Source organism: Phacochoerus africanus, chromosome 6 (assembly GCF_016906955.1).
Source record: "Phacochoerus africanus isolate WHEZ1 chromosome 6, ROS_Pafr_v1, whole genome shotgun sequence".
Lineage (NCBI taxonomy): Eukaryota > Metazoa > Chordata > Mammalia > Artiodactyla > Suidae > Phacochoerus > Phacochoerus africanus.
The window spans coordinates 109,191,633-109,204,294 of NC_062549.1; the positions used below are offsets into that span (position 1 = coordinate 109,191,633).

The 12,662-nt window shown below is 42.7% G+C and overlaps 1 pseudogene; it reads left to right on the forward strand.

Annotated features, from left to right (window-relative positions):
• The first annotated feature begins 3,914 nt into the window (after positions 1–3,914).
• LOC125128938 (40S ribosomal protein S21-like) lies at positions 3,915–4,638 on the forward strand (annotated as a pseudogene).
• Positions 4,639–12,662: the final 8,024 nt, after the last annotated feature.

Below are 12,662 nucleotides of genomic sequence, written 5' to 3' on the forward strand. Positions count from 1 at the left end.
TATTTCATTCTCTCCGGGCAGAGACCTGGAGAGGAGAGGTGAGATGTGGGCAGAGGGACCCCGGCCTGGTGTGCTGTGGTTCACTCTGTCTCCTTCTAGCATCAGGCTGCTTCCGCCTGCTAACCTTTATCATAAGCAAAAGACCATTCTCTTTATACTAAGGGGGAAACTCTAAAATTAGAGCCCTTGTTTTTGTCTTTTTTTGTCTGTGTGTGTGTGTCTTTTTAGGGCTGCACCTGCGGCATATGGGAGTTCCCAGGCTAGCAGGTCGAATCAGAGCCACAGCTGCCAGCCCACAGCACAGCCACAGCAACTCGGAATCTGAGCCTCGTCTGCAACCTACACCACAGCTCACAGCAATGCTGGATGCTTAACCAGCCGAGCGAGGCCAGGGATCAAACCCAAGTCCTCGTGGATACTAGTCGGGTGTGTTTCTCCTGAGCCACGATGGGAACCCCCTAGAGTGCTTGGTTCTTGGACTCCTAAAGAATATAGATGATCCAGTTCATTTTTCCAAGCATGTTATAAGTCTTGATCTGCCCAAGGTGTTACACCTCCAGGCCAGCCCTCTGAGATGTGGACTGCAAGAAGAGAGATTCAGAGAGGAGCTGAAGTAGTCTTTCCTCCAGGATTGATTCCAGGACCCCCTACCGATACCAAACTCCAGGGATCCTCAAGTCCCTTATATAACATTATGCATTTGCATTTAACTTAGTGTATCCTCCTGTATACTTTAAAATCATCTCTAGATTACTTACTGCAATGTAATAACAATATAAATGCTCTGACAATAGTTGCCAGGGCAGCAAATTCAAGTTTTGCTTTTTGGGGGCTTTCTGTTTTGTTTGTTTGTTTCCTGAATATTTTCCATCTGATGTTGGTTGAAGCCCTGATTGTGGAGGCTGCTGAGAGAGAGGACTTACTGGACTGTGTATATGGAATGCTGTCCTCATTATATTAATGTAGGTTTCGGTAGCTGAAGGGGAGGGGAAATTCTAGGATGAGTTTAAAAGCACACCTCATAGGAGAGGCAGTGCGGTGGAGTGCTTAAATGCATGGACGTGGGAATCAGACTGGGCTCTGTTTCCTTGTGATTTGGACATTAGGTATCGGTAAAATGAATCTCTCCATCCTTACAATGGGGTAATAGTGGTACTCACCTCATAGAGTGATGGGGAAATTTAAATCTGTTAACATATATAAAGAACTTAGACTTTTGCCTATCTCATAATAAATAGTCACCCAATGTCAGCTATTTAGATCCTCTTGGATTTTAAGACTCAGAAGCGCCTTAAGTATGATTTAAGGGAAAGAGCATGGATTTTCAAAATAGACAGCCTAAGTTATATGATGTCGAACAAGTTATACGGCCACTGTGAGGCTGAATCCCAAGAACAAGGATGACAGTATCCCAAGAGAGCCGTCAGAATTCAATGAGATACTGTGTGGGAAACACTTGCCAAAAAGCTGGGCTGATCATTCAGTTGAACCAATGTTTCCTCCCCTTTCTCCTTAGGTCAGTGACATGCTCTTTTATAAGCGTTTAATGTTATATCCTCAGGCAGGAATCTTAAGCTTTTATAATCCCCTAGCTGGCTGGCGCAGAGGAGAAACCCAGCAGATTCACCGACAGGTTCAAACAAGCCTCTAAATCTGGGGCTCGAGGCCCAGAGGTTCTCCCTCAAGAGCAGCTGGTCAGGGGAGAGTGGCCCTCTCTACCCTTCGGATCTTAGAAGGTGAGTGTACACATCTCTCCTTTCTCTTTATTAACATTTCATTGTGGTCTGTTGGAGGCATTTGCATCTGCTTTCCTCACACTGCTCAGCCCACACTTGGAGAGAGTCGTGTTTGCATAAATACTAGCAGATGAATTTTTTAAATGTCACTTTTTCTCTCCTGGCACTCTGCGAGAGAAATGAGCAAATATAAACAGAAGAGTATCATACTAGAAACACAGCAGATGGGTTCCTGCTGGGGATCTGGACTTTCCTGGAGTTTACACATTGGGGAGATGTAGGATTATGACAAAATCCACTTGTAATGCTCTTGCTCTTTGTTTCTTAGGCACAATATTAATTGCTTAATGACCGGGCTTAATGTACACGTTCAGCCCAACTTTTCCCTTTGGGGAACAAGCAGGATGTGGTAAGCACTTTCTGTAGGAGGGATTCTCCTCGTAAGGCTAGCATAAGTCCAGTTCGACTGAGGAATCGAGGGAAAGAGAAAAAGAAAGAGTTGATCTTTACGCCATGATGCAAGGGCATAGAAAAAAAAAGGAAACACTTCATTTCCCATATCAGATGGCTTCCTGCTTATGACCAAGAGTTTATTACGCATATCAAAAAGTGGAAACAGCACATGCTCCCTGACCAGTCCTGACTGGGGCCACCTCAATGCAGACTGCACATCCTGAGAAACACATCCATACCAGGGGAGTTGATTCTGAACTCCAGTCTACACCTTTGGCCCAGACATAGTTAGATATTCTATTCATTCATTCATTCATTCCACACATTTTTATGGAGCAGCTACTATTGACTAAACACTCTATTAGGAGTGGGAATTTAGCAATAAAGAAGATTACGTATGGTCCCTGACTTCACAAAATTCAAGTCTAGTGGGAAAACAGATGGTGTTCTTATGATCTAATCATTCTACTATACAGGAATTTTAAAAAGCACAGTAGGAGTTCCTGTTGTGGCTTAGAGGTAACGAACCTGACTAGTATCCCTGAGGACATGGGTTCAATCCCTGGCCTTGCTCAGTGGATTAAGGATCTGGTGTTGCCGTGACTTGTGGCAATAGGTTGCTGATGTGGCTCAGATCTGTGCCTGTAGCATAGGCTGGCAACTGTAGCTCTGATTCAGTCCCTAGCCTGGGAACCTCCGTATGCCATGGGTGTGGCCCTAAAAAGACATGAATAAATAAATAAATACATTTAAAAAAAAACACAGTAAGTCAACAGTTTCTGTTTCCATCAGATATAATCTGTCCCAAGAACTGGCCTTGGAGAAAATGGGACGTGGAAGCTCCCTGAGGCCTCCTGTTGTCAGAGCCTCTCTGGGTCTTTGAGCCCCGCAGGGCAGAGCTCTTTATCCACCGTTGGACCTGGCTGATCCCTAGTCTTTTTTGCCTCCCCCCGCCACCCAGCATATGGAAGTTCCTAGGCTAGGAGTCAAATTGGAGCTGCAGCTGCCAGCCTATAGCACAGCCACAGCAAATGCAGGATCTCAGCTACGTCTGCAACCCACACCGCAGCTCACTGCAATGCCAGATCCTTAACCCACTGAGCGAGGCCAGGGATCGAACCTGCATCCTCATGGATCCTGGTTGGGTCCGTTAACCCATGAACCATGAAGGGAACTCCCTGACCCCTAGTCTTTATGAGCTGTCCTTAGGGTCTCTCATGAGAATGCTGTGAATGACGTCTGGATCTCAGAGAAAATCTCACCTTTCATCAATAAGTATTAACTCATTTTGGCTTTTATTACAAGGATGTTTATCTGTTAGGTTTAACAAGGGAAGTATCGAGAGGTAATGCAGAGACCACAGCCTTTGAAATCAACTCTGGGTTCTAATCTTGGCTCAATCTTTACTAGCCATGTCCCCTTGGGTGAGCTATTTTACTTTCCTGTGGTTTAATGACCTTGCGAACAAAATAGGGAAAAGAGCACCTTACCTCTGGATTGCTGAGATTCTTTTTTTTCAAAATGATTTTTATTTTTTCCATTGTAGTTGGTTGACTGGATTGTTGAGGTTCTTAAATGAGATAATCTCTAAAAAGTGCTTAGCATGAAGCACATTCTTCTCTGTTATACTCAGGAACTGTATTCTATATAATACACGATGTGTCTTGGAAGAAAAAAAGCATTTGCATGAAATATTTAATGACAACCATACATCTCTGAGTTATTTGGTAAATGACAAATTATATTCATAGCTGACTCTGCCCATCCTGTCTAGCGCCAGCCTTTTCTGCTTCTGCTACCCTAGCTCTGCCCTCAAAACACACCTCGCCAGCAAGTGACCCAACCAGGGAAGCCCACAGGAAATCAGACTGCTCCAACCAAAGATCAGAAACACCTTTCCTTTCTGCGCTTGCGCTGGTCGTGGTGACACAAGGCGCGCCCTCAACATGCAGAACGACGCGGGTGAGTTCGTGGACCGGTACCTGCCTTGGAAATGCTCCATTAATGGCACCATCCCATCAAGGACCACACGTCCATCCAGATGAACATGGCCGAGGTTGACAAGGTAACACGCAGGTTCAACTGCCAGTTTAAAACCTACGCCCTTGTGGCTGCCTGATGGGAGGGGGAGGGAGTGGGAGGGATGGGGAGCTTGGGCTTATCAGACACAACTTAGAATAGATTTACAAGGAGATCCTGCTGAATAGCATTGAGAACTTTGTCTAGATACTCATGTTGCAACAGAAGAAAGGCTGGGGGAAAAATGTAATTGTAATGTATACATGTAAGGATAACCTGACCCCCTTGCTGTACAGTGGGAAAATAAAAATAAATAAATAAATAAAAATAAAAATAAAACCTACGCCAGCCCCCCATTCGCAGGATGGGGGAGTCAGATGACCTCACTCCTGGGCTGGCCAAGGCTGACGGCATCATCTCAAAGAACTGATTGGGGAGGATCACAGATATGGAACGTTTGTCATAAATAAATAGTGAAAATGAAAAAAAAGAAAAAATCAGAATAAGAGTAAGATACTTTATAAATGTTTGAAAAGGAGATCCTTAGCCCTGTCACACAGAATGTAGGCCCTGCCCATTTTACTGTTTTTTCCCCTTATTGCAAACACTGTCTGTTCTTTTCAGGATGCTTGAAAATGTGGGCCTGGAGGTGGAACTTTTGGGCCACCTTTGGCGGAAATACACAACCAGATACTGGTGACATTGCCTTAAGCAATTTTTTCAAGACTCCTGTACCAGAAATCCATGAGTCTTACAGCTCCAGAGAGGCTAGATTCCTGCAGAAGCCTGACTGGCACTTCCTTCCGTTTGTCTGTCCTACAGATTCCTCCCAAAGCACTCAGGTTACTGACCTGGTTAGTATTAGGATTTACCACACGGCTAAGCGATGAGGCTAATGTGAAAATCTCCCAGTTTTGTACATTAATTAAATAAAGACATGATTTAAAAAAACCGGAAGCACAGGTAATGCCTAAAACAAGTTAACTCTGTGGATTCTCTATCAACGGTCACCAGTTATGGTTACATAATTTTCCATATCATAACAGAAAAAGATATATTTAGCAAAAAACACTGTACAAAATTTTATATACAGAATGAGATCAACTGAATTAAAAGAATAAATCTGGGGGCTGGGGGGAATGGGCTGGGGGTTTGGGATGGAAATGCTATAAAACTGGGTTGTGATGGTCTTTGTACAACTATAAATGTAATAATATTCATTGAGTAGTTTTAAAAAAGAATAAATCTATGCCAATGAAAGCACTGGAAGGAAACACTAAAATGTTTACCTTCTGAGTGTTGGAGCTAAGGCTAATTTTTTTGTTTCTACTTTGCTTTTATAACAAGTGTGTATTGTTTACGTATCATCTTAAAAAGACGACATTGTTCATTTTGAAATGAAGACTTCTGAGGCCAAGAATATGGACTTCCCTGACATGATTTCCATGAATCATTTCCAAGGAGGATTTCCACTAATTCAGAGGTTGGCCCAGCGGAGGGTCGGTTGAAGTGAACAGAGGCAGCCCTTCTCAGGAACTCAGGGGAGATCAGCAAGTTCGCCTTGATCAGGTCTTGGGCTCTGGGCTTTTTTCACAGAAGCTGTAATTGTTCTCTTTCTAGCTGCCCAGCCTTGTTAGCGTTCAGACCCCCGATTCCTCTTGAGATCAAGCTTTGCTCTTTCCAAGTCCTGGCATCTGCTTTTGCTCTTCTAAGGGGGACCAAAGGCTGAGCCCGGCCCCCATGTCAGGGTCAAGTGGAGCGTAACACCTGATTCTGCTGGCAGCCTTGACACATTAGCAGTCCTAGATGCACCCTAGCCCTTGTTCCTTTATGTGTGGTTTTTCTTTCTGGCTTCTTGTGACTGTGTAAAAGCCTTTGAGAAGGACTCTGGGCTGGCTTGGCAGATCCCTATGAAATCAGACCACAAGACATGCTCCAAGGGCTCAGCCTATTCCATTCCCTTTTTATTTAGAAAAGTAGAAAAAGTGGGAGTCATGTCTTAAGCCACCAGGACACATGACCAGTGGCTTCTAAGCCAAGCTGATCCTGATGGGGCCTGGATCTTTCAGCAGAGTTACAGCCTTAGTGCGGCCTGGAGCCTTAACCTTGAGCCTGGCCATCCAGCTGTACTATTATGCTTCAAGATCAGATTTTGGGGAAATGATGCATTCTTTTTTTTTTTTTTTTTTTTTTTGCTCTTTAGGGCTGCACCTGCAGCATATGGCTAGGGGTTGAGTTGGAGCAGTAGCTGCTGCCCTATGCCACAGCTATGGCAACATGGAATCAGAGCCACATCTGCAACCTACACCAAAGCTCACAGCAACGCTGGATCCTTAACCCACTGAACAAGGCCAGGGATCAAACCTGCATCCTCATGGATACTAGTCGGGCTTGTAACCCGCTGAGCCACAATGGGAACTCCTGGATATGATGCATTCTAAAAATCCCAACAAAGAGCAAAGTGCAAAGTCATTTAAACTATGCCCTGGCTCTTGTCACCCAGATAGCTTATGACCAGAAAGGGACTAGCCCTGGAGCGGTATCACTGTGTCCCTGATTAGCAGCCTTGCAGCAACCTGGACCAAAAATTCTAAGCCCTAGGACTCAGAACTTGTAAGACAAAGAGGAGAACAGTCAGGTGACTTGTCTAGCCGGGTTTTACTAGACGGTCTAGTGTTAGCAGGTCCAGAGGGGGCTGTGCTTAGCCTGAGTCAGCCAGGGTGTGACAAGCCACAGCACTGAGCTCACCTTTGCAAGTCAACTAAGCTCCCTGCCCCACCCCACCCCCCACCCCAGCTGCTGTCAGCCACCTCTGCCAACTTGTTCATTTTGTTTCTATTTTTCTCCCTCTCCCCCTCTCTCTGGGCAGCCACCTCCTCTGCTATTTACCCCCCCCACCCCCACCCCAACACACCGCTGATCTTCAGAGCTGTTGAGTGTGGTGACTCATTTGTTGCTTAGGTATTTTGGGTTCATTACTCTTCAGCCACTTTACCCAGAAGAACCACACAGAGCCAAAACAGAGAAGAGAGGAAATGGGGGCGTGCAGATGGGAGGGGATGGGGCAGAAATCCAAGAGCTGCTATGGAAAAATTCAGCAGAGGTGCTGTTGTCAAAGCTCGAATTCAGAGACCAAGGCCATTCCAAAAGCAACAGCGGGAAGGAAACGGCGCTTTGATTAAAACTTCATTGAGAGGCCTGGACACACAGCCTGGAGTTCTCCCACGGGGAGATGGTGTGTTTAGGAATCCAAAAGAATCGTCATTGCTCTTTGGGAATATTTATGAGCAACCACACCCAAGCCGCGTTGACTCGGCCAAAGCGAGGTGCAAGAGTGCAGTTAGGGGACAGCCAAGTGCCACCTGCAAAATATAAGGCAAGTCATTTGCCCTAACGTCCATCTCCCACTTCCCAACAACCGTGAGCCTTTGGCTCAACTAGGTAGATTCGCTTTGTGGACAGTATCCAGGGTGGCGTTGCTGCTGTCCTGAATAGACAAACACTGCTTGTGTTGTGACCAATGGGAAAATCTTATATTATGGGTCAGCCAGAAAATTCATGCACATATATATATACACATATATATTTCAAGAGGCTCCCAGAGCGTTGTCTTTCAAAATTAATTTTCCTTAAATTCTTCCCCCAAGACTGCAGTCCATGATGCTTCTGCTTGCCCTGTAAGCCTGCCTTGTGCTAGTTCCAATCTCTTTAGCAAGAGTATTAAATTACTGTTTGTGACATTTGCCATCCGTTTCTAGTTTGGGACTTGCAAGATTAGCATGCTGGGAGATATTCATTCCTTTCTAATTATGCACTCTTCAATTCAACAGATATTTCCTAAATGCCTAATGTTGGAGGCAGCTCTTCAGGTCCGGAGCTGGGGCATGAGATAGAGCAATTCCAGAAAAAGATTGTGAACTCTATCTGAGAGAAAGAAGCCAATGAGTGTAGAGGGAGGACTGATTCATGACAAATCTCATGATTATTGAGTTTGGCTGTTAAAAGAGTTGATTGTACCCAACAGCTGCTATATGAAAACCATTTTCCTGGAAACAGTGAGAAATGAAAAAAAAAAAAGTATATTATGGAAGTCATGCATTGGGATGATGGCACAGAAAGATAGAAGGATCTAGGTATCAGATGGCACCATGCCACCATCTTAGCCCAGACAACCACACATCAACAATCACGTAGGTCACATTTTCTGATCTATTAAAAAAATTACTTAAAAAACTTACTTTCATTTCCATAAATTAGAAAATCTAAAGATACTTTTAAATAACATTAGGAACAAATCATAACTGATGGGGGAGTTCCCGTTGTGGCGCAGAGGAAATGAATCTGACTAGGAACCATGAGGTTGTGGGTTCAATCCCTGGCCTAGCTCAGTGGGTTAAGGATCCAGTGTTGCCGTGAGCTGTGGTGTAGGTTGCAGACGAGGCTCGGATCTGGTGTTGCTGTGGCTCTAGCGTAGGCTGACAGCTACAGCTCCAATTAGACCCCCAGCCTGAGAACCTCCATATGCCGTGGGTGGGGCTCTAAAAAAACAAAAAGACAAAAAAAAATCATAATTGATGGGCCAAAGGGAAAAAAATCATAACTGAAATCAGATAGTGCAGTTTCTTTTGTGGCTCAGTGGATTAAGAACCTGACATCGTGTCCATGAGGAGGCATGTCCAATTCCTGGCCTTGCTCATTGGTTTAAGGATCTGCATTGCTGCAAGCTGCAGCATAGGTCAAAGATGTGGCTTGGATCAGGTGTTGCTGTGGCTGTGGCATAGGCCTGCACCTGCCGCTCTGATTCAATCTCTAGCCAGGGAACTTCCTTATGCTGCAGGTGCAGCTGAAAAAATAAAACAAATAAAATAAAGTAAGATAAAATCAGATAGTATAGAGAGCTAAGTAATAAAATACAATTCAACACTTGTGTGATACAGCACGAGCTGCAGAGTTTATAAAAGCTTAAATATTCTGGTTTAGAAAAGAAGAAAAACTAGAAATTAATGAGCCATGTGTCCAACTCAGGACATTGGGTAAAGGAACAGCATACACACAAAGAAGAAAGAAGAAAAGAAATACTGTATAGGATAAAGTAATTAAATAGGAAACAAAGTTGCAATAGAAATGATTGAGAAAACAAGAAGCTGGTGTTTTGAAAAGACTACTAATAAAATTGACAGATTAAAAAAAGAGAAAAATTGCTACATATATATAGAATTTTTAAAAAATAAGAGAATTTTGTAAATTTCATACAACTAAATTTGAAAACCTGTATGAAATGGCCAGTTCCCTAGAAAAAAGAAGTTTATCAAAACTAACTCAAAAAGAAATAGAGAACTTAATTAGACAGCTATAGCCCTTTTAAAAAAGTTGAACTAGTAGTTTACAAGCAAAAATGAAAACACAACTATCCAAAACATATGGGGTGCAACAAAAGCAGTTCTAAGAGGGGAGTTAGCAACACAAGTTTACTTCGGGAAAGAAGAAAAATATCAAATAAATGACCTAACCTTATAGCTAAAGGAACTAGAGAAAGAAAAACAAATAAACCCCCAAGTTAATAGAAGGAAAGACATCATAAAGATCAAAGCAGATCTAAATGAAATAGAGACTAAATAACAATAGAAAATACCAATGAAACTAAATGTTGGTTCTTTGAAAAGATAAACAAAATTGATAAACCTTTAGCCAGACTTATCATGAAAAAAAGGGAGCAGGCCCAAATCAATAAAATCAGAAATGAAAAAGAAGTTACAACTGACACCACAGAAATACAAAAAAATCATAAGAGACTACCATGAGCAATTACGTGCCAATACAATGGGCAACCTAGAAGGAATGGACAAATTCTTAGAAAGGTATAATCTCTCAAGACCGAAACAGGAAGACAGAAAATATCGACAGACCAATTACCAGTACTGAAATTGAATCCCAGTGATGTAAAAAATCCCAGCAAACAATAGCCCAGGACCAGATGGCTTCACAAGTGAATTCTACCAAACATTTAAAGAAGAGTTAATACATATCCTTCTCAAACTATTCCCCCCCCCAAAAAAAAATTGCAGAGGAAGGAACACTTCTGGACTCATTATATGAGGCTAGCATCACCTTGATTCCAAAACCAGACAAGGCTATCACAATAAAACAAAATTATAGGCCAATACCACTGATGAACATAGCTGCAATATCCTCAACAAAATACTAGCAAACTGAATTCAACAATACATTACAAGGATCCACCATGATCAAGTGGGATTTATTCCAGGGATGCAAGGAGTCTTCAATATTAGCAAGTCGATCAGTATGATACACCCCATTAACAAACTGAAGAATAAAAACCATATGATCATCTCAATAGATGCAGAAAAAGCTTTTGACAAAATTCAACATCCATTTTTTGATTAAAAACTTTCCAGGAGTTCCCGTCGTGGTGCAGTGGTTAACGAATCTGACTAGTAACCATGAGGTTGCGGGTTCAGTGCCTGCCCTTGCTCAGTGGGTTAGCGATCCGGTGTTGCCGTGAGCTGTGGTGTGGGTCGCAGACGCGGCTCGGATCCCGCGTTGCTATGGCTCTGGCGTAGGCTGGTGACTACAGCTCCGATTCGACCCCTAGCCTGGGAACCTCCATGTGCCACGAGAGCGGCCCAAGAAATGGCAAAAAAAAAAAAAAGACTTTCCAGAAAGTGGGCATGAGGAAACATACCTCAACACAATAAAGGCCATATATGACAAGCCCACAGCTAACATCATACTCAATGGTGAAAAGATGAAAGCATTTCCTCTAAGATCAGGAAAGACAAGGAAGTCCACTCTCACCACTTTTATTCAACATAGTATTAGAAATCTTAGCCACAGCAGTCAGACAAGAAAAAGAAATAAAAGGAATCCAAAATGAAAAGGAAGATCTAAAACTGTCACTGTTTGCAGATGTCTTAACACCATAAATGGAAAATCCTAAAGATGTCACCAGAAAAATACTAGAGCTTATCAATTAATTCAGTAAAGTTGCAGGATATAAAATTAATACACAGAAATCTGTTTTATTTCTATATACTAACAACAAATTATCAGAAAAATTAAGGAAACAATTCCATTTACCATCACATCATAAAGAATGAAATACCTAGAAATAAACTGACCTAAGGAGGTAAGAGACCTATATTTAGAAAACTGTAAGATGCTGATGAAAGAAATTGATGATGACACAAACAATATACCGTGTTTTTGGATTGGAAGAATTAATATTGTTTAAATGACCATACTACTCAAAGAAATCTACAGTTTCAATGCAACCCCTATCAAAATGCCATATGGCATTTTTTTTTTTGGGGGGGGAAGAATTAGAACAAATAACTTTAAAATTTGTATGGAGGAGTTCCCACCATGATGGTTAAGGACTGAGCTAGTATGCATGAGGATGCAGGTTAGATCCCTGGCCCCACTCAGTGGGTTAAAGGATCTGGCGTCGCCATGAGCTGTGGGATAGGTCACAGACTTGGCTCAGATCTGGCATTGCTGTGGCATGGGCTGGCAGATATGGCTCTGATTCAACCCCTAGCCTGGCAACCTCCATATGCCACAGGTACATCCCTAAAAAGACCAAAAAAAAAAAAAAAGATAGTCTCCTCAATAAGTTGTGCTGGGTGGGGGGTGGGGGGAGTGGTTCTCTTGTGGCACAGCACAAGATTTGACATTGTCACAGTTGGTTGAATTGGTGCTGTGGTGCGGATTCAATTCCTGTCTGAGAACATCCACCTGCCATGCATGGGCATGGCCAGAAAAAAAGGTGGTGCTGGGAAAACTGGACAGCTACATGTAAAAGAATGAAATTAGAACATGCCCTAAAACTATATAAAAACAAACTCAAAATGGATTAAAGAGCGAATGTGAGACCAGAAACCAGAAAAATCCTAGAGTTTTGGCATAAATTGTGGAAATATTTTTTGGATCTGTCTCCAAAAGCAAAGGAAATAAAAGCAAAAACAAACAAATTGGACCTAATTAAACTTAAAATCTTTTGTACAGTAAAGTAAACCATTGACTAAATGAAAAGGCAACCGCCTGAATGGGAGAAAACATTTGCAAATAATATGATTGATGAGGGGTTAATATCCAACTTACATAAACAGCTCATACAACTCAACATAAAAAAAATAAACAATCCGATTAAATAATGGGTCGAAAAACTGAATAGACATTTTTTGTCTTTTTTGTCTTTTTAGGTCCACACTGTGGCTTATGGAGACTCCTGGGCTAGGGGTCGAATTGGAGCTGCACCTGAGGCCTACGCCACAGCCACAGCAACTCGGGATCCGAGCTGTGTCTGCCACCTACACTACAGGTCACGGCAACGCCAGATCCTTAACCCACTGAGCGAGGCCAGGTATTGAACACACAACCTCATGGTTCTTTGTTAGATTCATTTCCGCTGTGCCACGATGGGAACTCCCTGAA